General features: G+C 46.2%; 1 long non-coding RNA gene across 1 annotated transcript in view; it reads right to left on the reverse strand.

The window, feature by feature from the left end:
* LOC138566322 (uncharacterized) overlaps nt 1–27,905 on the reverse strand; it is a 203,119-nt gene that overhangs the window by 104,105 nt on the left and 71,109 nt on the right. Inside the window, exon 2 of the long non-coding RNA XR_011301905.1 lies at nt 6,593–6,717. This is a non-coding gene — a long non-coding RNA (uncharacterized lncRNA). The remainder of the gene's footprint in view (nt 1–6,592; nt 6,718–27,905) is intronic.

The raw sequence follows: 27,905 nt of genomic DNA on the forward strand, positions 1-27,905 counted from the left end.
GCAAGTTTAGTTTAGCTACCTTTGAAATGTTATGCTAGTCTGGAAAGTATATATAAGGCGATTTTGCTTGCCTGTGAATTGGTTGTGCCTCTTCCACAAAAGTAATGTTGTAGGTTTGAATGTATTATTCCTGTAAGAATAATTGTATAACTGGGTTTTGCTTCCACTGACATGCCTTAGCCTGTGCGGATAAAGCCTGACTTAGGTTTTGCCGACATAATTTTGGGTCATTCATTCAGTGTAACACTGGGTTTTGCTTTGCATGGTCTGTTTTAGACAGACACAATAAGAGTCTCGGGTTACACCTGACTTTCAGTAGCTTGTAGTATCGGTTTTACTTATCTTGAGTGTAACTGTTATCCAAAAACTAAGTTGAAGTAATTGCTTCCCCTACTCTGTAAATCGAAAAGGAACTGTAATTCTGCATGGAAAATAGAGGCGAAAAATGGGCAACAATAAATGGTCTCAATACACCACAGGAGGCACTGTTGCTGAACCCAATACCAGAGGAAAACTGGGTGACGTATTCTGGTAAATTCTTTGATCAAGGAACATCGGAAACCACTTTACCCCTGTCTAGCAACAAATCGTGGAACCATTCAGGTATTGACCATACTGACATTCTAAAATTAATCAAAATGGCCCGTAACTCGAGGGCTCCTGGGCCAGATGGTATGAGCAGCATCATGTTGAAACAGGCCCCCGCCGAATGGTCTGTCTTTTATTTGTTCAAGTTGTTTGAGCATATTATGACATCAAGAAAATTCCCTGCTACTTGGAAAAGATCAATAATCCTCCCTATCTACAATAAAAGGGGCAAGGGATGACCCCAGCAACTATCGACCTATTGCATTATTGGATGTAGTGCGGAAGATGTTTGCTACCCTGATCTTGCTTAATCTGTTGAAATGGATGGAGGCTTCCCGGGCACCGGGATTTATGGCAAGCCAGCTTTGTGCAGGGAGTTGGTACATCTCTCAACTCTTTCATCATAAACATTCTTAAGGCCTGGATGGACAGGAAGAAGGGGCTGTAATTATACCTCACCTTTATAGTCCTCACCCAGACGTTTGATACAGTGAAACAACCATACCTCTGAAGCAAACTATCAAAATGGGGCGGCCCAGCGTAGATCCTGGAACCTATCATGGATTTCTACTCTGACACGACAATCAGAATACGTTTGAACTTTGCAGGTTTATTAACAAGAGAGATTCCAACTAACAAGGGGCTTAAACAAGGGTGTCCTTGGCACCTGAACTGTTCAATCTGTTTATTTCTGATATTGAGGAGGCTTTTACATCTACTCATTGCTTCCCCCCGAGAATTGCGGACACTAAGGTGGGCCGTCTACTGTATGCAGACTATGTGGTTCTCATGGATCAGACTCAAATATGTCTACAAAGACAATTAGATGCATTGCAGAATTACATCAAATCTAATGGCCTAATGATAAATCCTAGTAAATCGAGGATTATGGTCTTTGGTGATTAACTTGGGTGCGGCCAGAAAAAACAATCTAAGGCACTATATCGATCAGGTTGGAAGATACAGGCGGTAACATCTTTTACCTATCTTGGAGTCTGTTTAAACACTTCAAAATCCGAGGCCCCCAGACTAGACTCATTGAAAAGAAAAGCTCATAACCTGGCGGGGCAGGGAAGAATCCTGCTTGAAAGATATTGCGGATTCTCATTAATGCCACTTATCACTTTTTATCGTATGAAGGTGCAACCTATTCTTACCTTCGGAGATAAAACTTTTTTCTCTTTTGACAGTATGAATTGGCCAAAATTAAAGGGTGCTTTCTGGAAGAAAGTTCTACGTCTTACAATGGGCAGACCCATACAAGCCATTCGGATGGAGATGGGACTTACATCACTCAGTGCGATCGCCATGTGGAAATCGCTGGCCTTATACCGAAAGTGTATTGAGGATCCCCCAAGAGCTGGTTTTGTGGTATTGAAGAAAGCCTTAGACAACAATCTTGAATCAACGCTTTCAGAGTGGAAAGTTATCTGCCATGCGATCCTAGAAGATCTGGGTTTAAATGTGAAAGTCCTGCTGGAGAACCTAGATAAAGTAAAAAAGAAATTGTTTATGAAAGATTGGATCACCATGCAGGACGAAAGACAACAATATAAACTTCTTGGAAAAGCTCTGGAGGAATCAAGGAAACTAAATTGCCCACCTAAGTATTTAAGGCTCTTCCCTAATTGGTTCCTTGGGGATCAATTCATGAGGCTACGCTTAAATCTTCTTCCCATGCAAGAAATACTAAGACCCCATTCAGAAAATGGAGAAACCTCTTGCAAAGGATCAAATTCAGTTGAGTCAACAAAGCATTTAATTATGTTCTGCATGGAGACAATGGACCTAAGAGCAAGATTTCTAGGTGATTACATCACAGAGTATTCAAGCAGATCGGAGGAAGATTGGTGCCCAAGACTGTAGGAGGGCGAAAGAACCCGGATGACTGTAGCTCTAACACAATTTGTGATTTAAGCTTTTAAAAGGCTTATTTCTAAGGATGTAATACAGCTAGAAAAGCAGCCAATTGATGAACTGGAATTAGTCAAGAGTTGAATGATGAATTTCTTTTTGTTCTTACTCTTTTCTGTTAATTGAAGCAAATTATTCTTAGTTTTGGCAAAAGGTTTTTCTATTTGCATGTTTAACCATTATATTCCAAATAAAAATAAAAAAATAAAAAAATATTACACCCCAAGGTCCAACTACCCTAGAAGGAATGTTATCCAGATTACAAGTTATACGTTTATACCGTGCCTATTATATGAGTATCACAAGAGCAGAAAAATATATTGTCCAGTTTATAACACTGTGATTTCTTGCTGAGCGTCACGGTACAACGGATAGGGTCTACTATCCATGGTATTACTGAAATGATATGATAGAGGCAGGGAGGCTGTTCCAGAGGGATACCCAGCCGAAGAAAGATCAGCCACCAACTCGTTGATTGGAGAAGGGACTGACCCTGATGGCGTTGTGGGCAGAGGAGTGAAGAGCTCGAGTAAAATGATAAAGAAAACTGTCCTAACAGCCTCCCCATATGTTTTGCTTTTGCTCAGCCACGTGAGGAGAACACTTACACTTACCTTCCCCCCGACCCCCTTTCAAAACAAGTTATTGGACTCAGACAAGCAAGAAATCACACATAGGCTAACTGTTATAATAAAACAAATGGCTCGTTACAGGCCCTTTATTCACACAATATATGTATATATGAACTTGGCATACATAAACAAACATACACTTTGATATATAGAAGTATAGATATAAATGGCCTTCATCTTGGCCACTATGACACTGCTTAGTCCTTCAGCAGGAAGTTGAAAAGATCATTCATGCTAACAGGGTTTGAGGGGGAGCGTCCTCCTTCTCAGCAAGACTTCATCACCCGGGGATCCAAATTCTAACTACCTCTGCCACGCAATGCCCTCTCCTTTATGGGGGCATATCCCCGCCATTCTCAGTTGTGCCCGCCCTCGGCCGAAGAGCAGATCACAAATCGAAGGGACAGAGGATGGAAAAAAACATTCAGAAGTGGAAAAACCCAGTGCCCCACCCCTCTCCTCGCATTCATTCCCAGAACCCCTTATCATGCACCTGCAGGATGATCCGACTCCCTCCCCATATTCGTCCTTCAGTGGACAATACAATAACTATTCTCCACGGTAAGTCCACTCAGCAATAATATTTATGTAGCTATGTGACCTTGCTCTGCTTTTGCTACTGAAATACTCATTTATTTTCCGAGGCCCACGGAGACACAGGCTTTTTTACCGTGAGGGGAAATGGCTGTGCACCAACGCCATGTTGTTCTATCTGGCATTTCGCAGAAGCATTACACTCCACCCCTTGGATACTCAACTGCCATAACCCAACGGGCGTTCAGAGGACACCCAAAACCTTTGAATCATTCTCCATAAATTAGGAATACATGAAGCACAACAACAAAGGCTAATAAATACAATAGCGAAACTAAAAAGCCAAACCAATGCGGAGAGCAGTGCTTCAGGAATCCATGAATATAGGTTTCCCACCAATCTTCATCCCAATCTTGTTACTCGGGCCACCAGATACTTTATACTCTTAATATGTTTTTCAATAGAAGAGGAATAGTCACCCAGGTCGAAACGACACATGCCTTTCTCTGTTTCACAACCTAAATTATTCTTCAAAAACAAATAATCTATAGCTGCTCTGTTTTGCAAAATAGCTTTCCTAAAGTTTCTATTGTCTAACAGCAGTTCCGTCAAGGCTTGTGAGGTCTCATTAAGCCCCTTAACCACCAGACAGGCTAATTTAATCATAGTTTTATAACGCCCAGCAGCTAAGCCCCAAACTCCAAAAATGAAAACGGCTAATGCGAACACTTCTACCTCCGAGAGCAAATGAACTTCAGAATTGGAGTCTGGCACTAAAGAAGTATATGAAGCAGCACGCACATAATATCTAATAATAGGTTTTAAAGGGTACATCATTAAACCAAGACGTGTTAAGGCACATGAGCCACCTAAAATTTTAGCAGGGATGTAGGAGTAAGTGAGGTTCCCACAGGAAAATAACCAACCAGGTGGAAGTTTGACATGGTTCCGGTGGCTAGCAGTAGAAATAGTAAAATTACATAGCATATCATTTGAAACAACAACACAAACATTTTTAGATCTTGTGCACAATCGTTTTTCAAAATCAGTTCTTTTAACCTCCTCGTTAAGTTTCTGTTGTTGACACTTTCCATTGTAGGTGGGATCACAAGACATTTGATAACATACATCTGCAGGAGCAATGTTATGTGTCATGATACAGGTCATGTTTCTCCATTTGAAAATAGTGTCAGCACAGAACCTACAGTTTTTGTACAAAGAAAAAAGAATTCTGGACATTTGAATGCTCCATTAGGGAAACATTATGCAAGACTCCAAATATCTCTTTCAAAATTGGGGTAGGCATTGGAATCGCCACAAGACATGTTGAGATCAGATCAGCGGAGCTATGCACATCAGATAAGGAGAAATGCGAAATGTTCAAAACTCGCTGGGCCAAATAGACCCACACGTTTTCAGGTTGTCTGACCAGGGCTGAATAACCATGATCTGAAAAGGACGTTGAAATTCCAGAAGGGGGCAAAGGCAAGATCTTATTTCGCTGCTCAACGCGCCACGATAGGCTGCAACAGATGCATCTTCAGGCATAAAACTGGTAGGAGGAGCCTCAGTCTTCAACCATACCCCCCATTCCATTTGGAGAATAGAGACATCTGCCACATCCCCTGACATGAACCCTGACCCTCCCGAATGGACTCCAACATGCCACACACAGGCATTCAGCATACTCAGGATCTAAAAAGGGTCAGAATTCAAAAACCAGATAGCAGTGGAGTACATCACTCACATAAATAACATTTGTCAGCAAGGATATGATTCCATTTCTTTTCCCCTGGTTCCATCACAAGAACCACTTGATCTTGCCCGGCTGCAATCACATCCGCTGGCACGGTCGGACCAGTAGGTTTCTCGACCAATACCTTGGCACGTGGAACCATTGCATATGATGAGCCAAAACCCCTGTCCCCACGAACTGACAATATCGCGGGTGGCTCTCCATTCTTAACCATGGATAGTTTAACAGGAACTAGTATCAATTGGGTGACTCCATCCCCTTTATGTATCAGTAGCATATTCTCACCACTGTTCATAAGAATCACCTTAATCACACCTTGGTAGTCAGAATCCACAATCCCTCCCAACACTTGAATACCCTTCAGGGCCAAACCTGATCTCGGGGCAATTAATCCCATGTGTGCAAAAGGTATCTGTACTCCAATTCCTGTATCAATCACAGTAATTCCTCTTGGTTAAAGTCGAATTTCCTCTCTTGCATGCAAATCCACCCAGCAGACTAAGGGGCCAGCGCACCAGGGGATACTTCCTAATACATCAGAGTTTCAATGGCCCCATTTGGTTTGATTTGTAAGGCTGGCATTAACATGTGCATTAATGGGGTCTCACTGTTCGCAATTGGACGGTTATTCAAAATCTGAACAGCTTTAAATGTATGTTCTCGCCAACCTTTCAAAGTACCATCCCCTATTTTGCGCAATTGTTCTTTCAATAACTCATTCATTCTCTCAATCAATCCAGATGCTTCCGGGTGATAAGGGACATGAAAAACCCATTTGATTCCCTTTTCTTGACAATAGTCCAGGACCATTTTCTCTTTGAAGTGGGACCCGTTATCACTTTGAATTTTCAAAGGGATACCATAGTATACAGCCACTTTGTCCAATAATTTAATTGTATTCAATTGAGTAGCTCTCATACATGGCAAAACCATCAGGTAGCCGGAATATGTGTCCACAATAGTGCACGCATACTGACATCCCTTACTAGTGGGCATAGGACCAATATAATCAATCTACCAAATCTGTCTGGGTAATCTACCACATTTCAATGTACCATGAATTATGTGTGGAATAGATTGATGTCTCTGATGTTGACATGTAGGACATTGCAAGATTATGTTTTTTACAATTTCCAATGGGATGCTGATTCTCCTGTCTTGTGCCCACCTGATAGTAGCCTTCTCTCTTATTTATTTAGAGATGTCCACTTTTCTGGTGGCCCCATTTGGCAATTCCCTCCAAATCATCCATTTCATCCCTCGCGTCTATGACTTCAATCTTTGCATGTTCGTCTGCAACAGAATTGAAACAACGTTCTAATGAGTCAGTTGCGCAATGTGCATCAACGTGATATACAGTCACAGTAGTATGCATCAGCATCTCGGCAATGTCTTTCCATACTTCCTTTCCACACACCTCCTTAGCATGAATTTTCCATCCATTCTTTTCCCAAGTTGACAGCCATACTACCAACCCATTTGCAACAGACTATGGGCATCATTCCGAGATTGGTGGTAGTCATGGCGCTATTTGCGCCATGACTGCCACCAATAACGGGTCCGGCACCGGTGTAGTTCAATGGGGACTTACTGGTGTAGTCCGACCCTGGTGGGACCGGTAAGTCCCCACTGAACATGCAGGAACATGCAAGCCCATTATTAGCGCCCTGGTCCCTTAGCGGGACCCGTAAGGGACGTGTGGTCAGACCACACGTTCCTTATGGTCCCCACCAAGGGACCTTGGAATAGGGAGTTAAGGGATTACCGGCACCGGTCTCCTTACCGGTGCCGGTAATCCCTTACCGCCCAGGTTCTAATGACCCCCTCTGACTCATTATAAATATGACAATTTCAAGGCGTTTCCTGCTTTAACGCCTGATCACAGCATATAGCTCCGCGAATTGGCTACTCTTCCCTTTCCCTGAAGTGGTGAGCACCTTTTTCAGTTTTAGATTGTACGTCACTGCCTTCCAATATCATTCAATTCCTACATATTTGGCTGCGCCATGAGTAAACCATGCATGTTCATTTTGTTCGCTTGATAATTCTCCATATGGGATCCCCCATTTAACTGGAGATTCCTCAACAATCCTCTCCCCCTCCGGCTCAATGTCTATCAGCGGGACACCCGCCACTTGCTTATGTAATTTCGCCACGCCACTATTACCGTGCTTGGCAGGATCTTGAATGTACCATTTCCATTTAATAACACTAGCTTCTTGTGCATGACCAATTCTGTGCGTCTTTGGGGAACTCAGTACCCATTGGATAATTGCTATTTAAGGTTGGATCACTATATCATGGCCCACCGTCATTTGTTCAGTATCTATGAGCATCCAGTAGCATGCTAGTAATTGTTTCTCAAAGGGGTAATATCTGTCACCTGCATCGGGCAACTTTCTACTTTCTACTTATTACCGTGATGGGAGATGAGTGAGTTTGCATTTCGCACAAGCATTAAACCATAGCAGACGCATTAAGTTGTTACAATTAGGTATCTGTTTTATATATGTACGAGGTGGTGGCTCGTCACGTCGACAATAGGTGTGATGAAAATGTAATTGAAAGGGATAAAAGGCATGTCCTCATGGACATAAAATCTATCCCCTGGCTCCATTTTGCTACATGGATCAAGACCTTGCATCACTTGAAGGTTTCGGACCGGCACAACCGATACCTGTGACGCATGGATATTCCAATGAAGGAATTCAATGATGGCTGGGTTAGCCTGTGCTCCCCAGCTATTCTAACCTTTTGAAAACTGATCTGTCAGCAAGGGCACATCCTACGCAAATAGTAGGAACCAATTCTTCATCGCCTCAGGCCCCTTCCTGACTTGCACTGGCCTTCCCAAGAAGAACCGCTTTTTGTTTCACCAGCACTACTGTAATGTTGAGGGCAAGGCTATCCACTTCTCAGGGCCACACTAGAAAGTTAGGGACCGACTCAGAAAATTGTCCAATGCTCATCCTTGCTTACCGTAGGCACTCGCACGGCCGATTGGCACAAGGCCTAGTCGGGGCATGAATGCAATTTACTTGGTATGGGCACTCAATGTCAACTGTCTCGCATGAGCGTAGACAGGGCTGCCTCAGGTAGAATAGATAGTGTGAACGGACATGCATGAATTATAGCAGGAGGCGTGCAATTGAAAGCTGTCCCCTGTTATGCTCACAACAGAATGAATACAACCCTCTTGGGTAAGAAGCCAAGAGATAGCTTGCAGGATTTAAAAAGGTTTAATTGTACCGAATTAAACAAATATCAGTTAAGGTGTCTGCGGTTCGAGAACATTGAGACCCCAGAATGAATGTTTTTGCCTTTTGAGAGGCCACAGCATCAGTAATGACATCACATATATGGGCCTGATTCATGGAATCAGGCACAGAAATGGCGCAAGGGCCGCACACCGAGAAGGACCCTGCGCGAGATGTGGCGCAGATAAAAACTTGCGCCGCACACGTATTCATGGATTTCCAGAGGCATCAGTAGCCGCCATGCAAGTAACAGCAAGCTGCGCGAGGAACGACCCCAACACGCCTCCATGCACACCAAAAAGCAAATGAAAGGCCTAACACGGCGCAAGCCTCTGCGCCATCCCTGGGACAGCATCCAGCACCCTAGCGAAATTGAATACTATCACCACGCAGGCCACGGCCGCACCCCAGAGAAAACACATGTCTCCCACGCAACCCCAGGCCATACCCCAGCGAAAGTGTTCCAACACCTCGCAATCCACGGGCGCACTCCAGAGAAAATGTGTCCCCCCTCCCCCACGCAAGCCCGGCGGTACACCAGGGAAATTTCACATCAACACCTCGCAAACCCCAGCCGCACCCCACCATAATCGCGCGTCATCACCTCACAGTGAGGGAGCAGGTGTCCCAATGAGGAGGATCTCAGTCTTGCAGGCATTAAGGCAGAGATCATTGGCGGCACACCATTCCGGAATTGCAGCCAGACAGTCCAATATGAGAGAAGGAACAGAGGTAGCTGAGCGGAGCCTGAGAGAGAGCTGGGTGTCATCCGCATAACACTGGAAGTTGGAGCAGAAAGTAGAGATGCGTTGGGCAAGAGGTGCCAGATAGTGGTTGAAGAGCCAGAGAGAAAGGGTAGGTCCCTGGGGAACACCATGGCAGAGAGTGAGATAGAAGAGAGAAAGACCCCAGTTTGACCTGGGAGGGTCGGTTGGTGAGAAAGGAGGTCAATCAGGCCAGGAGAATCAGTGATACCCAGGTTGTCATGAAGACGATTGAGCAGGATGGTATGGTTGACTGTATTAAAAGCAGAGGATAGATCGAGGAGAATGAGGACAGAAGGAAGATTAGGGTCAAGATTGGAGAGCAAGTCTTCACGGGTGTTCAGGAGAGCCGTTTCCGTGCTTCTGCCGCTCTGAAGCCAGACTAGTGGTCATGGAGACAACCAACAGATTCAGTATGCAGATTTAGCTAGGAGATGGCCAGCCTTTCCAGGACTTTGCCCAGGAAAGGAGTGATGGAGATCGAGCGATAGTTGCCCGGAGAGGAAGGATCGGCAGAGGGCTTTTTAAGAAGTGGGTGCACAAGGGAGTGTTTAATGAGTGCGGGGCGAAGGTTCCACTGGCAAAGGAATGATTGCAGAAATCGGCCAAGTCTGGAGCAAGGGTGGATGTTCAGGTCTCAGAGGAGGAGGAGTTAAGAGGAAGAGGCGAGGAGGGAGGAGGAGAGGTCAGCCCACCCAGAGAGGAAGAGGGCGCCCTGGCCAGGCAGCCTGTAGATAGTAGCCACAGTGAGAGAGAGGCCAGGAGAGATAGAGAGCCTGCAGACCAGGCATTCAAAGGAGGCATAGTCCTGCATTGTGATGACAATGCAGGGATCCACTCTGCGGAAAATCAAGGCTACACCCCCACCGGAATGGTTGGTTCTGGGTTCAGAGAGGATCTTGTAGCCATCAGGAAGGAGAGTGTCAAAGCTTGTGACAGAGCTGGCAGTGAACCAAGTCTCGGTGAGCCAGAGTACACCCAAATCAAGCTCTTCCAGGAGACGGCAGATGTCAGAGGAGTGTTTGACAGCTGAGCGAGTGTTGAGAGTAGCAATGTGGAGCATGTTGCGACATTTGAAGGAGTTCTGTGGTGGGGTACAGGCCAGAGGTATGCCCTGCGGAGGTGTTGGGGTTGCCCGAGGTTGGGCAGAGGAGGAAGGAAGAGAAGGCAGAGTGGTCAGAAAAGAAGAAGGTGCCAGAGTTGTGGCAGAGGAAGGAGGCAACAGGGTGGCTGGAGAAGTAGCAGGGGGATCTGTCATCCAGGTGGCCAGGACACAGCCATTGCTTTTGGATCCAATTCCTGTGGGAGGACCAGTGCGGGAGGATAACCTGGATGAGGGATCTTCGGGGAGTGGAAGTGGGACACTGGATGGTGGGATGCGGCATCCCCTTGCCTGTAACACCTTCTCCCCATCCTACCAGGTAGGATACCTAGGAACTCAACACCGAACCCCTTTCCTAACACAAACACTTTCTCACAGACAGTTCACTGTGAGCGACAACGGACTAGCAACTGAGCCGTATACCATGTCCCAGTAAAATGCGCAGGCAAGGTCAGGCAATTACTGACCATCACACACACCTGACTTCCATCACACTTCCCCACACGGATAAAAGGCGGAGCACAAAAGCACACTTGGAGCAAAGTAAAGCACACAAGGAAACAGCAGTTCCAAGATGGCAGTTTAATACATGGAGAGAGACTGCAAGACCAGAGAGGGTTTCAAGGAGGGAAATGCCCTTGCCCTTTAAAGACCGGTACTTTCGCGAACCTTGGAAAGTAAGAAGCCCAAGACCGGAAACTAAAAGTGAACAAACCTACACTGTGCATCGAAGGTGCCTGGGGGTCTCCCGCATTGGTAACCAAAGTAGGGAGGAACGATTGCCGCTGTTGTACCGTCCTTGGCTCCTACAACAAAGCAGCAACAGTAAAGACAGCACAGCCGGTGAGTCGGAGGGACTGATATCAAACTAGCTTGTGTTTTAACCAAGGTTGCAAGCGGCAACATTTTATGAAGAAATCCAAAGGGGACAGTGTGTGAAACGCATGTGATGAGCAACGCGAATACAATTGGATACCAAAGGAGTGAATTAATTTTGTGAGGCCAAGTGAGATACCGTATACAGAGAGGTCCGGCGCCACGTGTGTGTCCATTCGAAGGTCTCTGTTAGGTATCCAACTGAATAGCAAATGTATTGTACAATGGAAGTTTTTATCGAAGTGGTCCTGCAACGGGTCAAGCTAAATTCCGTGCACATTCGAAAGTCTTCGATAAACCAAGGTGAACTACAATTGGTCCGACCCCAGCTGAGGGAGACTAATTGAAAAGGGGAAGGATCTGAACTCGGATGAGGGGGATCCGGGTTGAACCGTGTATCACCCGAGAACATGAATATTCTCTCAACTTTGAAAAAGCATGATCTGAGCCCAGAAGAGGGGGATCCACAGTAGCGATCGTAAAATAACAGGGATCTGAGTCCGGCTGAGGGGGATCCAGGGTGAAGCACCCGTGTGTATACTTGTAAGAAGAAAAGAACTGTGTATCTTCATTTTTGTACATCAGGCTTTGAATCACAAGACTTTGATGAGAAAAGGGACTTGGGCACAGAAGACCCTGTTGCTGGAAATAGAACTGTATCCTCGTGTGGAAGTAACCAGAGTGTGTGCTTTGCTCAACTGAATCACCTTTCTGTGTACTGAAAACGTGGGGAAGGGAGGCCAACGGCCCATTTATCCTGACATATTATTCTGTGAACACTTCTTTTCTTTTTCATGAACATTACCCTCCACACTATTCGTAAATTAGCAGTAAGGATTGGCAATAGTTTTTTTGTATAGGCCCTTTTACTTTGACAAGACTCCACTAGGACTACATTATTATTATTTGATGGTCGTAGCTTGCTCCCATCTGTAGATTTAGATTTAGATAGACATGTTTCACACCCTTGCGAAAGTTCAATAAACACCCTTGAACTGTGGTCACTTGTGTCTGTCTTACTGTTGATACAGTGCCTGAGAGGTGGCAGAGGAAGTAGGTGGGAGAGGCACCAAGGAGGGGTAGTTAGGGATAGAATAAGAAGAAAGGAAGTTGATAAGACGCAGGAAGCGTCTATCAAAAAGGAGGAGATTGGCCAGAGGGCCCTCGACCAAGACGGTTCCATTTATGTAGACATTAATGATGGTTTTAGAGGAGTGGAAGGGGCCACCATTGATGGGAAAAGAGGAGAAAGGAGAGAGAACAGAGACCATATGCGGGGGGGGGGTCCATAGGCCTGGAGAGGGAACAACAAAAAGGATGTTGGTAAGGGTCTGTCTGAAGGAAGCACTGATGTAGGTATAAGCGATAGGGAGGCCTGGGTTGGAGACCAGGGTGCCCCTTTTGAGCTTCTTCCTGTCAGACTTGGTGAGAGGGAAAGGATAGTTGATTGAAAAGCAGTTAGAGAAGATGGGTGAGACAAAGAGCAGTATATAGGATGCGTGGAGGAAGAAGGGTGAGGGGGAGCCCAAGAAGAGGTGTGGGGGTAGCGCAGGGGACAGAACAGGAGGAAGGCACAAGCGTGGAGACGCAGGGGGGGCACACAAAGAACACAAGCAATGGACCTGCGCAGTCAGATGCAAAAACCAAGCACAGTGCAAAGCAAGCACACAACAGGGAACCTGGAAGGAAAGAATGCAGGCAGTGCCAAGTAGGGGCAGAAAACTGTACAGCACAAAACAAACCAAAACTGTAGAGAACAACAGGAAGTCAATACAATCAGCAAGGTGCAAAAAGCAACAAGGAGCCTAGAAGGGAAGAATTCAGACAATGCTAAGTGATGCCAAAGAACCGTAGAGCACAAGACAGTATCAAAACCATAGAGAAAAACAAAAAGTCGATACGATCAACAAGGCCCAGAGTCTACAAGAACCTAGAAGGGAGGAATGCAGCCAATGCAATATAATGCAAAAAACATAGAGTACAAAAACAGTGTCAAAAACAGAATACAAAAGGTCAAAGGAGGGGAAGGGGCTACGATGCAAGAGGAAAGGTCGGGAACACAGGAGGGGACAGGACTAGATGCAGGGAGTAACGATGCGAGGGAGCACCCGCCCCGAGTTGCGATGGAGCGCAAGCGGCCAAGTTGTAACGGAGCTTACATGGCCAAGTTGCGAGCAGAGATGTTTTTATGCAAGGTCAAAAGGGGCACTTGCCCAGTGCCTCACCTTAGAGGGGGGCCCCACAAGGCTGCCTGATCTGAAGAAGTAAGATTCCATTGTTCACCAGTCTTAAATAACACACACCAGGATATTTTATGGGGTGCTGCTGAGGCTCTAAACCCATTGCCTTTCTGTTTTGGCAAGTACATTCTGCCTTGATCAATTTATCATGTATTGCTTTCTGTGTTCACATAGTTTGTGTGTTCCTTATAGTACAACTACGTAGCATTCTTTCATTCCTGTGGGAATTATGTTGATCATGTGCAATAGGCAACAGTGAAATGCATATTGATAATTTGAGTGCCACAATGGTTCAGAGGTTAGCTCCGTTTGTGAAGCACTCATTACAGAGATATGTGTTCATATGCAAAATTAGAATATCACATTACAGCAAGGCAGCCTGAGCCTTTCTTATTTTTGAGGTTTATAAACCTGCCTGCATATGTACTTGGTTTTTCAGAACAACATTTGCTATTATCAGCAATGTACCTGCACCAGACAGGGCTTGCTAGAAAAACTAACATATCATCCGTATGCGGAAAGTCTAGAAATTGGTTTGTTCAGATAGGGTGTTGTAAGACCTAGGCAATCGCCTCCAACAATGGCATAAACTGTTAGCCCAAGAGGTGAATAATTATCCAAATTCAAGACTATGGAACAAAAGCATTCATGCGTGTATCCTGGATTTGCCAGCAGACGATACAGTGATCCTGGTCAAATCATCTAATATATCTTACATTACTGTGCTGTCTTCTATGAGGTTTGCCTTCTTGCATGCTGCTGGTATCTTTTAGCCCATTACTTGATCTTCCTTCTTATGTAGGCCATTTGGGTGTAAGGGTTGGTAGACAGAAGAGAGCGGACCAGATGTTGCAAGCCTCAGGCAAGCATATTTTAAGGTCTGCTTGTTGACACAAAAAACGGTTTGCTTTTTGGTAAAAGTGAAAGGTTTTTATGCACGTTTATAAATGAAAATGTCACAAGCCATTGTTTTGGAAATATTTAAAGCTTTAAAATACAAAAGACAAACCCAGATTAAATTTGTTAAATCACATTGATTGGTATGCTGGTACTTATATACTTCCCTAGATGATGGAGAGAATTAAGCTAGAACCATTCCCATTTTGCATAACACCATTCTATATTTTGTTTAAAAATGGTCATGTTTGGTAATGCGATTTGTGTAATTTCCAAGTCTGTTTTTATAAAATGAGATTGTTTTAGTTCATGGTAAGAACTGGAAAAGAAAGCGTTCAAATACAGAAATTGCAGAGTTAGCACAAATCACAGCTTCACCACTTCACCTCTCAACCAAGGTGTGATCCTGTGCATCTCATTTAATCTTGTATTGCATAACCTCTCAATATTGTCAGTCCCTAAACCTTTCAAAATTGGCAGCCCCTCAGAGTGATTTCCTTCTCATTGTATGATCTTCATGAAAGACATATTCATGGTTTCAGTGGCTTTAGGGTTGCTTCCACTTTAATAGTGAGTATATTTATATCACAGACTACAGGCATTTGTTCCTTTGATATCTAATGGCAACACTATTTGAAAACCATGTCCCACTTCTAATCTCGGTCTGTCTGGATAAAGACACCTTTCTGGTAGCTTTTAATCTGCATCCACTATCCATGCTATGCTATGCGTAGCTTTCTCCTTCCTTCCAATTGGTCTCCTCTATCCACGCATGAGCACTTTTGCATTCTGTGAGGCAGCTAATGTGAGTTCTCTGTCTACTATGGGTTACATGTACATTTTACATACGGTCCTGCATTAATACTACAGGCTGCATAACTTCCTGAATGTTACTGATAAAAACGAACCTGTATGTACTAGAACAGTAACCTCTTCGTAGACTGCTAATGTTGGTCTTCAAATGCTATTTGTTTATCATTCATATTAGAGCAAGAATGAGGAGGGTAAGGGGACTTAAAGGGAGTAAATGTGCTTATTATGCTGCGAGACAGTATATCAACCTATAGGTTGTGAGCGCGACGGGTGGGGGGCAGAGGGGCGGGGGTCGGGATCAGTATTCTTGATCCCTTAATTCCTTTGGTTTGGTGGAGGGGGGCCTTAAAGATGTCCATGCCCAGGGCCCCAAAAGTGCTTAAGATGGCCCTGGTTGCGAGGGAGTGAACGCAGCCTAGGGTTTGAGGGAGCGCACACAGCCTGCAAAGGGAAGGAGCGCTGGCGGCCTTAGTTGCGATGGATCAAACACAATCAGTTGCGGGGGAGTGAACGCAAGCTAAGTTGCGAGGGAGTGTATGCAGCCTGCGTAGGGAAGGAGCGCACACGTCCTAGGTTGCGATGGGCACACGCGATGAAGTTGCGAGGGAGTGAACGCAGCCTAGTGCTACGTTTAATCAGGCAGCAGCTCCTGCGCACCTGCGTTGCACAACACTACAGCCTTGTCCTGCGAGGGCTTTGCCGCAGAGGGTCCGAACCTCGGTTCTTATAGGCACAGAAGCGTGGACGTAGTGAAGCGTGCTATGTTTAATTGGGCAGCATCTGCTGCGTACCTGCGTCGCTCAACAGCGCAACCTTGACCTGCGAGGGCTTTGCTACAATTTTGATGTGTGCAGATCTGAAGAGCGTATGTTTTCAATATTTTCTGAGCTGTCTGGGGAAGTAGTTGATGTGCCCACCATGTTGCTAACTTACTTGTTTGTCTGTGGGTCTGTCAGAGTGGTGCTTAAGGATTGTGGGAAGGTGTGTTGGTGTATCTGTGGTGTGTTAGTTTGGTGTTTAGGAAAATATAGTGGAGACACGTGCCTCCGAATGGTGTCTGTTCCATTGTGTAGCCTGTGTTTTTTCAGTGGACAGGTTGTGTGTCGTAATGTATTGTTAGTTAGGGTGAGAGTTATTTTAAAGGGGTTATTCTTACCATATCTTTCTCCAATTCATTTTGATTGAATGGACACACCGTGCAAGACTGGGAGTTTGAGGCGCTCAAAGTGCTCTTTAAATAGCAACAGCACACAGAAAATGGAAGCTTTTTGCGTCCGTTTACTTTTGGAGCCAAAGACCAGGGGAGAGTGAGACACCCGAACAGCCACGGAACAGTGGGGCGACGGCCAGGGGGGCATCCGACCACAGAGCTTTGCTTTTATTGTAGTTTTACTTCAGTCCATTTTTAGTTTTGGCTATTAGGTGGTGCGTATAAGCTGTAAAGTATTGCTCCGCAATAACGACAGGAGGGAGATGATGTGTGGGATGCGACAGCGCTTCAGGGCAATTTTTTATTTATTTACCAATCCATTCCCTGCCTGTAGCTATGTTGATCCCTATGGCCACTCCAGGATCTCTTGGAGCTTGCTCTATCAAGCAGAAATATCACACTTTGGCCTGCAAGTTTCATTGCTAAGTAGTCTGCTGAGAGTTAATGGCGTAATTGCAGCTTCAAAGGCGCTACAGCTGTAATAGAAATGTCTTAAACACTTGTGCCTTCAACCACTTCATTTATATCTGTTCCTTGCACTGAGGTCCTGTCTAAACATAAATTGACAAAGCCAACAATTGTGGCTTGTGTGTAGGTTTCATATAGGCATATGCCAGACACTCATGTGTCTGCATAACCACACTATGTTCCAGCTGTTGCATCTTATAGTTCAGTAGTACCATCATGGCAGTACCTGGAAAATGCCTGTGCCATGCCTACACAAAAGACAAATCTGTTGTCTTTGCCAATGCTTGGATTCGATCGAAGTGACTGCAGCCCAATGATTAATGGGAACTACAAAGTGCATGTAAGGTAGGGGTCTTGGCTGGTTCAAAGTATTGACTCTCTTTTGCTCAATTACTCTTATTTAAGTATGATGTGTTATTTATAACACTTAATACCCAGAGGTTTCTAAGCGCGGACCCGGGGACCTGTGGTGCTCTGTGTCGTCTTGCTTCCAAGGCGAGCACATTGCCCCTGAGCTATCCTCCCAAGACAAAAAAAAGTATCACGACATTAATTTAGAGAAAAGGATTCATTAACTTAAAATTGACATTAAAGTGTCACCTATCATAGATGGATTACATTCCTGTACTATTCATGTAGGAACAATGCATTTTCACCTACTGACACTGAATAGTTCACATTTTATTTCCAATCAGAATATGCTTAAACTATGTTTGTAATTGTATGTTTTAGTGCAAATGAGGATTCACGGCTAACACTAATAAACAGTTTAGAAAGAGATATTTGCCAAATAGTATCTGTTTAATTTGCATGCACAGTTGTATCAAAGATTTCTATTCATGAGTATAGTGAATTTAAAGTCCTGTCTGGGACGAATCTAGGGCCATGTTAGATGATTCTAGGCAATGTCTAGTCCAGGCACAACGCAAAAAGAGCCATCCAGCATTCTAAACCAAAGGCCAAGCCCCGCCCTGTCCCTCCCCCAACACTCCTCCCCACCCCCATCCCATCTGTCCCGCCATCCCACTCCCTCCTTTTTGGATGCAGCCGGAGTACCACTAGTCCACTTCCACCGCTGCTTTACCACCGATGGTAACTCCCAGTCCTCCTGCTAAACCAGAGCCTGGATTGTTGTGGTTGGAAACGAGTGAGTTGGAAAGATTTGATGAGCATTGCTTGCACATCATAACACAGGCAGAAAAGCTCTTTTACTGTCATGCCTCCTTGTAGTGGCAACATCCTGTAAAAGGTTACGTTCTCCAGACAATGAGTCTCTGTTCGCAGAATCCGACCTTCCTTTCATGAACAATAGCACGATAAGGCCAGGAATAGAAACGGAGAAACAGATAAAGGCTACCACAGGGCGGCCCTTGGAAAGCCTGGCCTTGGCATACGCCTACCAGTCAAAGCTTATCAAGGACCATTCTTCCCTTTCAACTTCACCCAGCAAGCAGGTCTCGTCAGAGGGTGGCAAGGGTGTGGGAGTGCACTCCTGCTGGCATCCATGTTCTTCCAATGGATGCCCTGTGGCTAAACACGTCTAATCCTCTTTCTGATCTGAGTCCAGATGTTTCTCCCTGTGTTGTTGGCATCAGATCCTGCTCGGGGTGCCAGCCTTTCACTCGAGCACACTGTCTCTGCTGAGGTTGCCAGGCCTGCCATGCCGGAATCTCTCTCATCTCCTGTGCCAGACCATGGACCTCATTACGGTTTTTTCGACGAGATACTGGCAAAACTGTCTTAATGTTTCCACCGCCCGATATCCCGGTATTACCGTGATATTACAGCCGGCGGAGACGCCGGTACGTTCCTATTCCACGAGACTCCATGCGATGGGATTGCTGGAATTACTGGAACTGTTAGTACCAGTGCCGGTGATTCCAACATGCATTTTCCTGTAGTAGCCTGAACTCCCGGCAGTTTTAATTTTTCATTTATATAGCGCTACAAACCCTCACACATCTGAGTGCTGCTATTACCCATGGTGTGTGGTGCTCATTTATCGATCTCGGAAGGATGAAAGGCTGAGTTTGGCCCTGCCGGGATTCGAACCTGCGTTGGTAGGCCCTGCACAAATGTCAAAGCGAGCACTCTACTCGCTGTACTATCTGACCGGCTTGCCTGCCGCTAGATCACTGCCCCCACCGGCAAACTTGTGTTTCTGCAGTCCGGACAAAAATGCTGGTGCCGGAATTGCCAGCATTTGTTTCTGGACTGGGTAACCTCTAATGAGCCCCATGCATGAGTCAGGCAAGGAGTCCAAACTTGCACTGCACCCGGTGGCCTCACGCAGTACATATGGGACTTCAGTTACTGGGCCCAGATCTGTCTGGTAATCTGAGCAGTGCGATAAAGCCACATCTCTGAGGCTGGGGGATGGTGTGGGAGGGAAGACTGCAATGCCAACTCCAGAGCTGGTGTAGAGAGAGGGCCCACGGTCCACGCTCCGGTTCCATGGATTTAGACCTACTGGGCCTCATTACGACCAAGGCGCTAAGTGGTTAACAGCGCCGTAAAAGGCTGCAGTGCCGTTAACCCCTTAACGCCTTACTATGAGGTCCCTTTGCGGCTCCCGACCTTAACGGCTGGTCTGGACCAGCCGTTAAAGTAGGGACCCGCAAAGGGACCTCGCAGGCAATTACGGTACCGAAATTTGCGGTACCGTATTTGCCACCTTCCCCATTCCCATTGAGCCCTATGGGGCAAAAATGGGAATGGGGAAGGGCCATGGTAAAATGGGGAAATACCGCCTGCCAACCTTGGAATGGGGCGGTATTTCCCCCATTTCACCATGGCGGACTTGTTACAACACCGGCACCAACCATGGTGCTAATAGCGCCATGGTTTAGCGCCGGTGTTGTAATGAGGGCCACTGCATTTCAATGGTGTCTGGTCCACTCCCCCGGTTCCATGTCTTTAGACCTATTGCATTTCAATGGTGCCTGGTCCAATCCCCTGGTTCCGTGTCTTTAGACCTACTGAATTTCAATGGTTATTCATTTGCACCTTTAACAAAAATGATACCAGGGGAAGCCCCATGCTGCCCCGCCTTTTTATATGTTTCTAAATAACTTTACTCTTTTATACATTTGTGTTGCTTGTTCTCTGAAAAATGAGTACAACTGATGTAAATGCACTAGATGCATAAAGCTGTAAAGACGTCACAGTACTGATAGGTGTCCCTCTTGAGAGAGGATTGCAATATCCACTTGCACAGGTTAAGTGACTTTGAAGAGACGGATGCATGAGTGCCTGTCTCGGGAGGATAGCTCAGCGGCAACGTGCTCGCCTTGGAAGCAAGATGACACGGAGCAACACAGGTTCGGTCCGCGCTTAGAAACCTCTGGGTATTAAGCGTGTTATAAATGTCATATCATGTCCCTCTTCAGAGCAGACTGCTATCACCATCTTACCAGGGACATAGGGAGAGGGCCACAGAACCCGTAAACATTCATAGATAGAAGCCTGAAGGGAACTAGAGAAACACACACATGGTGTGGCAGAGGCCAGGGTTGGTGGGATCAGGTGGGTGCCATGACAGGGAGGGCTGACTGATTCCAAACTGGTATTTATTTAATGGTATTTGATGGTTTGTTGGCATTTTTATCTCAGGAGGATAGCTCAGGGGCAACGTGCTCCTCTTGGAAGCAAGATGACTTGGAGCAACACAGGTTCGAACCCCGAGTCCGCACTAAGAAACCTCTCGGTATTGAGCGAGTTATAAATAACCTATTATAATTTCGATTTTGTCAACATTTCCGTCTGTATTTATCCTTAATTATTTTTTAGTACTTGTATCTGCATTTATCCACATTCATATTTTGTCTGTCAAGAAAATGAAGTTGCAACTAGTGGTTTTCCGCATATGGAATGGCAAGTCCACCAAGGAAACCCAATATTGCTTACCAGCTAAGACCCTGAGCCAAGAGGGCTCAAAATGAACCTGAGCCAGAGATCCTGGCAAAGGGACCTCGTCAGGAATCTCTTTTGTTTTGGTTTTGAAGTATCAATACCTACTGCCTGTCGGCGGTACGGTCTAAATGCCCATCCATAGGACTCATTGAGGGGATTTGCTGTCATTACCGCCACCAGCAATGCCGGTGGCTGTAACAAGGGCTTTTTTTGGCCGGTAAGTCACCTAGTTTACCTCCAGCATTTAGGCAAAGTGCTGGTATCCTCGGATACCAGCACTTTTTTTACGGGACCAGCAGAATTAGAATGAGGACCCTTGTTCTGACTACCTGCACTCCACCATTTCAAACCAAATGGAAATAATAGTCTTCAGAAATCTAGAATTCACAGAGTTAGCCACATCATTTCAGAGTCCTTCAAACCTTGAGAACAGAGCTGTGTTTTGCATAACTAAGCTTGAAATGGTACATCCTAACAACTGAATACACATATCTCGAATACTTTATATAAAAAACTTTTATAGTGAATGCACTTTTTTGTTTTTGTTTTTGAGGGGCTCCTACCCCCCAAACTCCTGTTTCCAACCCCTAAAAACCCACTCTGGCCATTTCCTACAAATATTTAACTTTTTACGGCCCCCCTAAATGCATTCACTATAAAGGTTTTCAATATAAAAAATGTGATATATGGGCATTTAATATAAAAAATTCGATATAAACATTGTATACCGATATTAATGTTATTACAGCTACAGGACACCTTTGCGTAATGCGGTCGCCTGTTCATTGCCTGTAGGAAATGGGTGGGAAACTGTGGGGTCTAAGAGAGGGAAGGCACGTGATCTGCGATGCACTTCTTGCAGGAGTTATATGGAATATCTCCAAGGGGTATGATATGATATGGCATTTATAACGCACCTGTACACAAGTGTTTCTAGGTGCAATGCATCCTTGAAGTCCTTACAGGGAGCATCGTGAAGGACCCTGGGTAGACAAAGGGGTCTCTAGTTCATGTAGGAGAAGAAGGAGGCTGTTTTAGTCCCCCCAGGACTTGCATAGACTCTGGTCTGGGAACAAACAGAAATTCAATACAATTGAAAACAAGCACCTCAAACACACAGCAAAGGTCAAAGACACTCGCAGGTACATGGAGACACTACAAGGAAAGGTAGCAGGCACCCCTGTATAGATAGAACATGGCACAATAACCTGTTCTGTGTTTTTCCCCACTTTGAGAGCCCACAGCAATCGCTGTTTGCTCACTCTACTTTTCACAAAGGAGGAATATCCATTTGCATATCAGTCTTTGTCCCGCCCATGAGGCAGTCCAGCACCGGAATGCCAGGCAAACCTCCTTTGAAGAAGAGTATCAACAGCAACCCCATAAACGTGTTTCAGCCTTATTGGGCCTCATCAGTGAGGTGGAGCTGTGCCTCTCTGAGTAAAGTGAGCAAGGGTCCACGTCTGGGTTTCCTGAGGTAACTTAGGGTGACCAACCCCAAATTCCTTGCAAAAATACAAGAAAAGGTAGCAGGTGCCTCTCTCGGTCTCTACTGGTGTGCAGGAACCAAGTTTATATTGCCCGATTCCAACATGGGAAGCAGAGTATTTATAAATTCAAGCCACACAGGCCGGGGCTCAGTTCAATCCTTGTTAAAACAGAATGCAAACAGTTGTGAGAGATCAATAAAACTGGCCATTGTGATGGGTGGAAGGTAGAACCATTGAACCAGTGCCAATCCACAATCATGAAACTAATGGGTGAATGGACCAGTGAGTCGGAGCCCTAATTTTGTCTCTGGTTTTATCAATATGTATATAAAAGGCGCAAGAAAATACCTGATTTTGTGTGGGATTGGACGGTGTTCCTGAGATTAGTGCTGACAAACTGAGGCAGGGCCCGGTGAAGCAGGAGAGAAGAAAGTGCACTCACCTAGCGGATCACGGTGCATGAATAAAGGAAAACCAGGAGAATTGAATCTGTGTTAGCCAAGCCAAGAGGGCCACGCAGTGATAGGACATACAAAGGGGAGTTGGGTAAGCTAGTGGAGCCTAGCTTGGGAAATGCCAAGTTAAGACGGCAGACTGAGTGAAGAGGCTTGATGGCGTAGGCTCATAGACGGGTGGGAAAGTGGGAAAGTCTATCCAAACATCCCTGATATGTTCAGATTAAAGTTCGCAGGGCGCTATTGTGGAGACCCTTGTGGAAGTGGTGAGGTGTTGTGTTTCAAGTCTTCCTGGAATCACATAGAGGATACATGTATGAGGACACCCTAGCTTCCTTGATCTACTAGGCCTGAGACACGAAACTGGTCTCACAGAGAAACAGACGAGGGGAACGGTTGAAGTTGGAAACTCATCAAGGACCAGCAAAAGACGGTTGATGAGGTCCGTATTATGGCCGACGACTGTAAAAGTACAACAATGCTCCAAGCCAGCTTCCAAACTCTTTACCTGTAGGCAAATTCAAGAAAACCTCAGAGGACTTTGAAGCGATATAAGCGTGAGGTACAAATCTGTCGTAACATCTACCTGGATGCAGAGCAGGGAGCCGAACAAGCCAAGAAGACAGACATGAGGCAAGGGAGCCCACAAACATAAAGAGAGTAGCTGATGGAAGGCCGAGTTCAACACGCATGTTGACTGGCAGAGGGTTTGAGTCTGTCTTCTCTTTTTACTGTCATGATTTATGTTAATAATGGTTTTCTATGAAGAGTGCCATCTTGGAATCATGTCTTTCTCAAGCAGACACAATAGCACCCCCGGCAGAAGAGTCATTCTCCTTCTCCCATCGTCTTTGCTTCCAAGGTCAATGTTTATGGGGGAATACCTAATAAAAATCTGCTTGAAGCTTGGGGGCATGTACGAATGCTACTGGTTTTCATAAGTGGTTTGCTAGGCATAGCCCTCCCCTCCTATCCAAACAATATTGTACTTGCCCATGACATCACCTAGAATCCAAAAGAGCGTCGACTCTAAATTCCTTTAAGTCAACTGTATAAGGTATGAGCCTCTTCACAAGTCAGGCGCTAACCCTTAAAAATGGCTATAACGGAATTAGTGCCGCCAATATCGCTGTAGCGTATCATGAGCCGGCGCTAATACTGCAGACTGTAAAACCTTACAGTCAGTGCCATTACAGCCGGTGCTATTACAGCCTACCACACGCAGTGCAAACACAGCTACATCACAAGTCGATGTTCGAAAATATGTTGCAGTTACCGCTAGCTGGAGGTAATTAACACAGGTGCCTGAAATGAAGCCACAAGTGATCCCAATCCGCTCCCGAGGGCAACATAAGGCACACCCCCTACCCCAAACACTATTTTCAAGACCATGCTGCCATTAGCCACTGTGAGCTGGGACAGGCAGCTGCTCATGCTGCACCTGGAAGTAGAGATGCAGGACAACCAAGCCAGGTCACAGGGTGAGTGGGGGAGAAGTGCAGGAGAAGGAAGAGGAGAAGAGCCCAAGCAAGGCTTGCACCCATTCCCAGGGTCAGGCCCTCACCGTGGACCCTCACTGACACACAGTTGGTAACCCTCTACCGCCCAAACAGGGAGACCATTACTGAGCTGCTCAGTACAATACATGAGGACATAGGGAGCAGGATAAATATCTGTACAGCTGTGCCTCCACTGCTCAAGCTAGTGTCAGTATTACAATTCCTAGGTACTGGCACCTTCCAGCACGCTGTGGCCATGATGCTTGGCATGGCACAGCCCACATTCTGTGCAGTACTTGCCCAGTTGCTGGATGCCCTCCTGCGGCATGTGTAACACCACATCGCACTGCCCCCCACCGAAGCCCAGGTCAATTGCATGAAGGCAAAGTTCTATGCCATAGCCCAATTGCCTAATGTGATTGCGGCCCTGGACTGCACCCATGCTGCGTTGGAGCCCCCCAGGCTCACAAAGCAGTGTACAGAAATCGCAAGCACTACTACTCCCTCAATGTGCAGGTGGCTTGCGACCCCAACCTCATCATCGCCCACTGCTGTGCCCGCTACCCAGGTTCCACCCACAACTCCATGGTCCAACGGAACAGCACACTGCCAGGATACATGGAGAGGCAAAGAAGACAACAGACTTGGATAATGGGTGAGTATAACTGCCTGCACGTATGCACTGTGAAGCACCTGACCAAATTGGAGGGGGGTTGTGAAAAATGACACAAAGCATGGCATGACAAGGAGATTCAAAACCAGTAACCGGCCATCTCCAGCACCAACGGCAGAGTACAGCCCAGGGATCATGCACATGTTGAACACATCTGTACCGACATGCTGATGAACACATACAGCAGAATATAATACCACACACAACAACAGGTACCACAATGCATCATGCATAATCCAAAGCAATAACAAAGTTCCACATTGCATCACACAACAGCTTCACTGCCAGTGCCACACCCATGTACCCATGTACACCCACCCCTCAATGAGAACCCACTGCCCCCAGAAGTGTAAGGAAGGCTGAAAGGCAACCCAGCATGCCACATGCAAGTGAGCAATACACAGCCACAAGTGTAAGGAAGGCATGGCATCAACAGTAAGACAGACACAAGTGACCACAGTTCAAGAGTGTTCATTGAATTTCAAAAAGGTTTTGAAAAATGCCTATCTAATTCTAAATCTACAGATGGGAGCAAGCTACGACCATCAAATAATAATAACGCAGTCCTAGTGGTGTCTTGTCATAATGAAAAGGCCTATACTAACAAACCTAGTGCCAGTCCTTAATTTTGAATAAAATAGTGTGTGAAAGAGTGTCACGAAAAATAAAGAAGTGTTCACAAAATGATATATCAGGATGTTCAGGCCGTTGGCCTCCCTTCCCCACGTTTTCAGCACAGGACAAGGAAGTACACTCGACCTTAGCACAGTATCTAGCTTCTCTAGAATGAGGATACAGTTCAATCATTAGCATCAGGGCCTTCCGTGCCCAAGTCTCTACGCATTTCTAAGTCTCTTCTTTCAGCGGGCCTGATGTGACAAACAAACAATACGTTATTCTCCTCTTAGGAATTCATAAGTACTCAATTTCTCAGGCAATTCACCTCGGATCCCCCTCAGTCGGGCTCACACCTTCTTAACACATTGCTTGTAGGATATTCATGCATCCAATTTTTCGGGTGATTCATGGTTCACCCCGGATGCCCCTCAGCCGGGCTCAGATCCTCTTTAACAAAATGTTCAATTAGTCTCCCTCTGCCAGGCTCGGACCAATTTCAAATTTACTTTTTAACACAAACTTGCTTTAACCAAATACTCTCAGCTGATTTCCCTCCGCCAGGCTCGGACCAACTTCATCTACTTAGTCATCAACTTTTTTTACGCTATTAACATCGAAGACTTTCGATTGTGCACAGGAATTTGCTTGACCCGTTGCAGGACCACTTTGATTCACAATTCTTTGTCACTCTTTCAGTTGGATACCTTACAGAGACGTTCGAATGAGCATGCACGCAGTGCCGTACCACTCTGTCTAAGATATTGTATCTTGGCTTCAAAGTTCAATCACTCATCTGTTGTTCAATTTTACTTGCCTTATTACATACGCTTCATACAATGTTTGCTTCAGCGTTCACTATACAATGGTGACACTTGCAACCTTGGCTTCAACACAGACCGGTCTTGTATCAGTCTCCCCAACTCACCGGCTCTGCTGACTTCACTGGCGCTGCTTTGTTGTAGGAGCCACTGTTGATCCAGGGCAGAGATTGCGCTGGGACTGATGCCTCAGTGTGCCCTGCTGAGACTCCTCTGTGGGAGTTGTAGAAGTAGAAGGGATGGAGCCTGACCCCTGGAGCTGTTGGCATGTCAATTCATTGCTCTGGTGGATGGCCTCAGCAAGTGCCGAGACACCTTCAGCCATCTCCTTGACCCTATGCCCATATACTGTTAGGGCAGCCATATTGGAAGCTTCCTCCGCCCGGCCCCTCGTCATGTTCCGCACAATCCTGTGGGTGGCCCCTTGTAGGCAGTCAAGCGTTGCCTGCAGGTGTTCAGACTGTGTGTGCCCTATTTTCCCCATCTCCCTCTGTCTGCGCTCCATCTCTTTCAGCCTCTGACGGCGGGGAGGGCTCTCCAGTGTCTGTGAACACTGGTGGCGGGGAGGGCTCTCTGGGGTTTGTGGACGCTCTGTTGGCGGTGACACTGGGCTGGTGTCCCCCTGCGCCTACACAGTTGCCCTGCCAAGAGGTGTGGCCTCAGTGTTTGACCCTCCATCTGCAGGAGTGGGTGAAGTGTGCCTTGCGCTGGTTCCGGTGGGCTGTGGAGTGGGCGTTGGCTTGGCCCTGGGTCTCACAGCAGGACATCTGCCTCGGTGTAGCCCGACTGGGCCTTTGCAGGGTGGTGGTAGCTGAATTTAAGGCCCTGGATGCACCACTCCCAGATGAGCCTGTAACCTCCTCCTATGATGCCTCTGGTGATACGTGAGTGCATGTAGGGGACATAGAAAATGTTGTCAGGTATGGCTCCCCCATGTGTGTCGGCATGCATGACACATTAGCTATGGTACAGAGTGGGACCCCACACATTCGGGCAGATGGGCGTGGTGGTCAGGGGAGATTGCATGTAGGCCCAGCATCATGGGGATGCTTATAGAAATGAGAGGGTGACACATGGCCAGTTTGTCTTTGGCCTGTGTGTGGGGAGGGCAGGGTGTCCATGCTGGGGCAGCTGATGTATGGCATGCATGCTTGTGGTCCGTCATGCCCTCACATCCCCTCCTCAGGTGGCACTCACATGGTGGGGGTGGGGGTGCAGGCTTACTCCATGGCACTGGCATGGCTCTATGGGGCACTGCTGCGCAGCGATTGGCAAGCTGAGCACATCTCGGTGTAGGGGGATGTATACTTCCCTGTGGCTTGTCTGACATGATCACACCTCTCTCCTGTCCTCTCCTCTTACCTGGGTCCCCTCGGCCCTCTGACTGCA

Source organism: Ambystoma mexicanum, chromosome 1p (assembly GCF_040938575.1).
Source record: "Ambystoma mexicanum isolate Mex_15411 chromosome 1p, UKY_AmexF1_1, whole genome shotgun sequence".
Classification (NCBI taxonomy): domain Eukaryota; kingdom Metazoa; phylum Chordata; class Amphibia; order Caudata; family Ambystomatidae; genus Ambystoma; species Ambystoma mexicanum.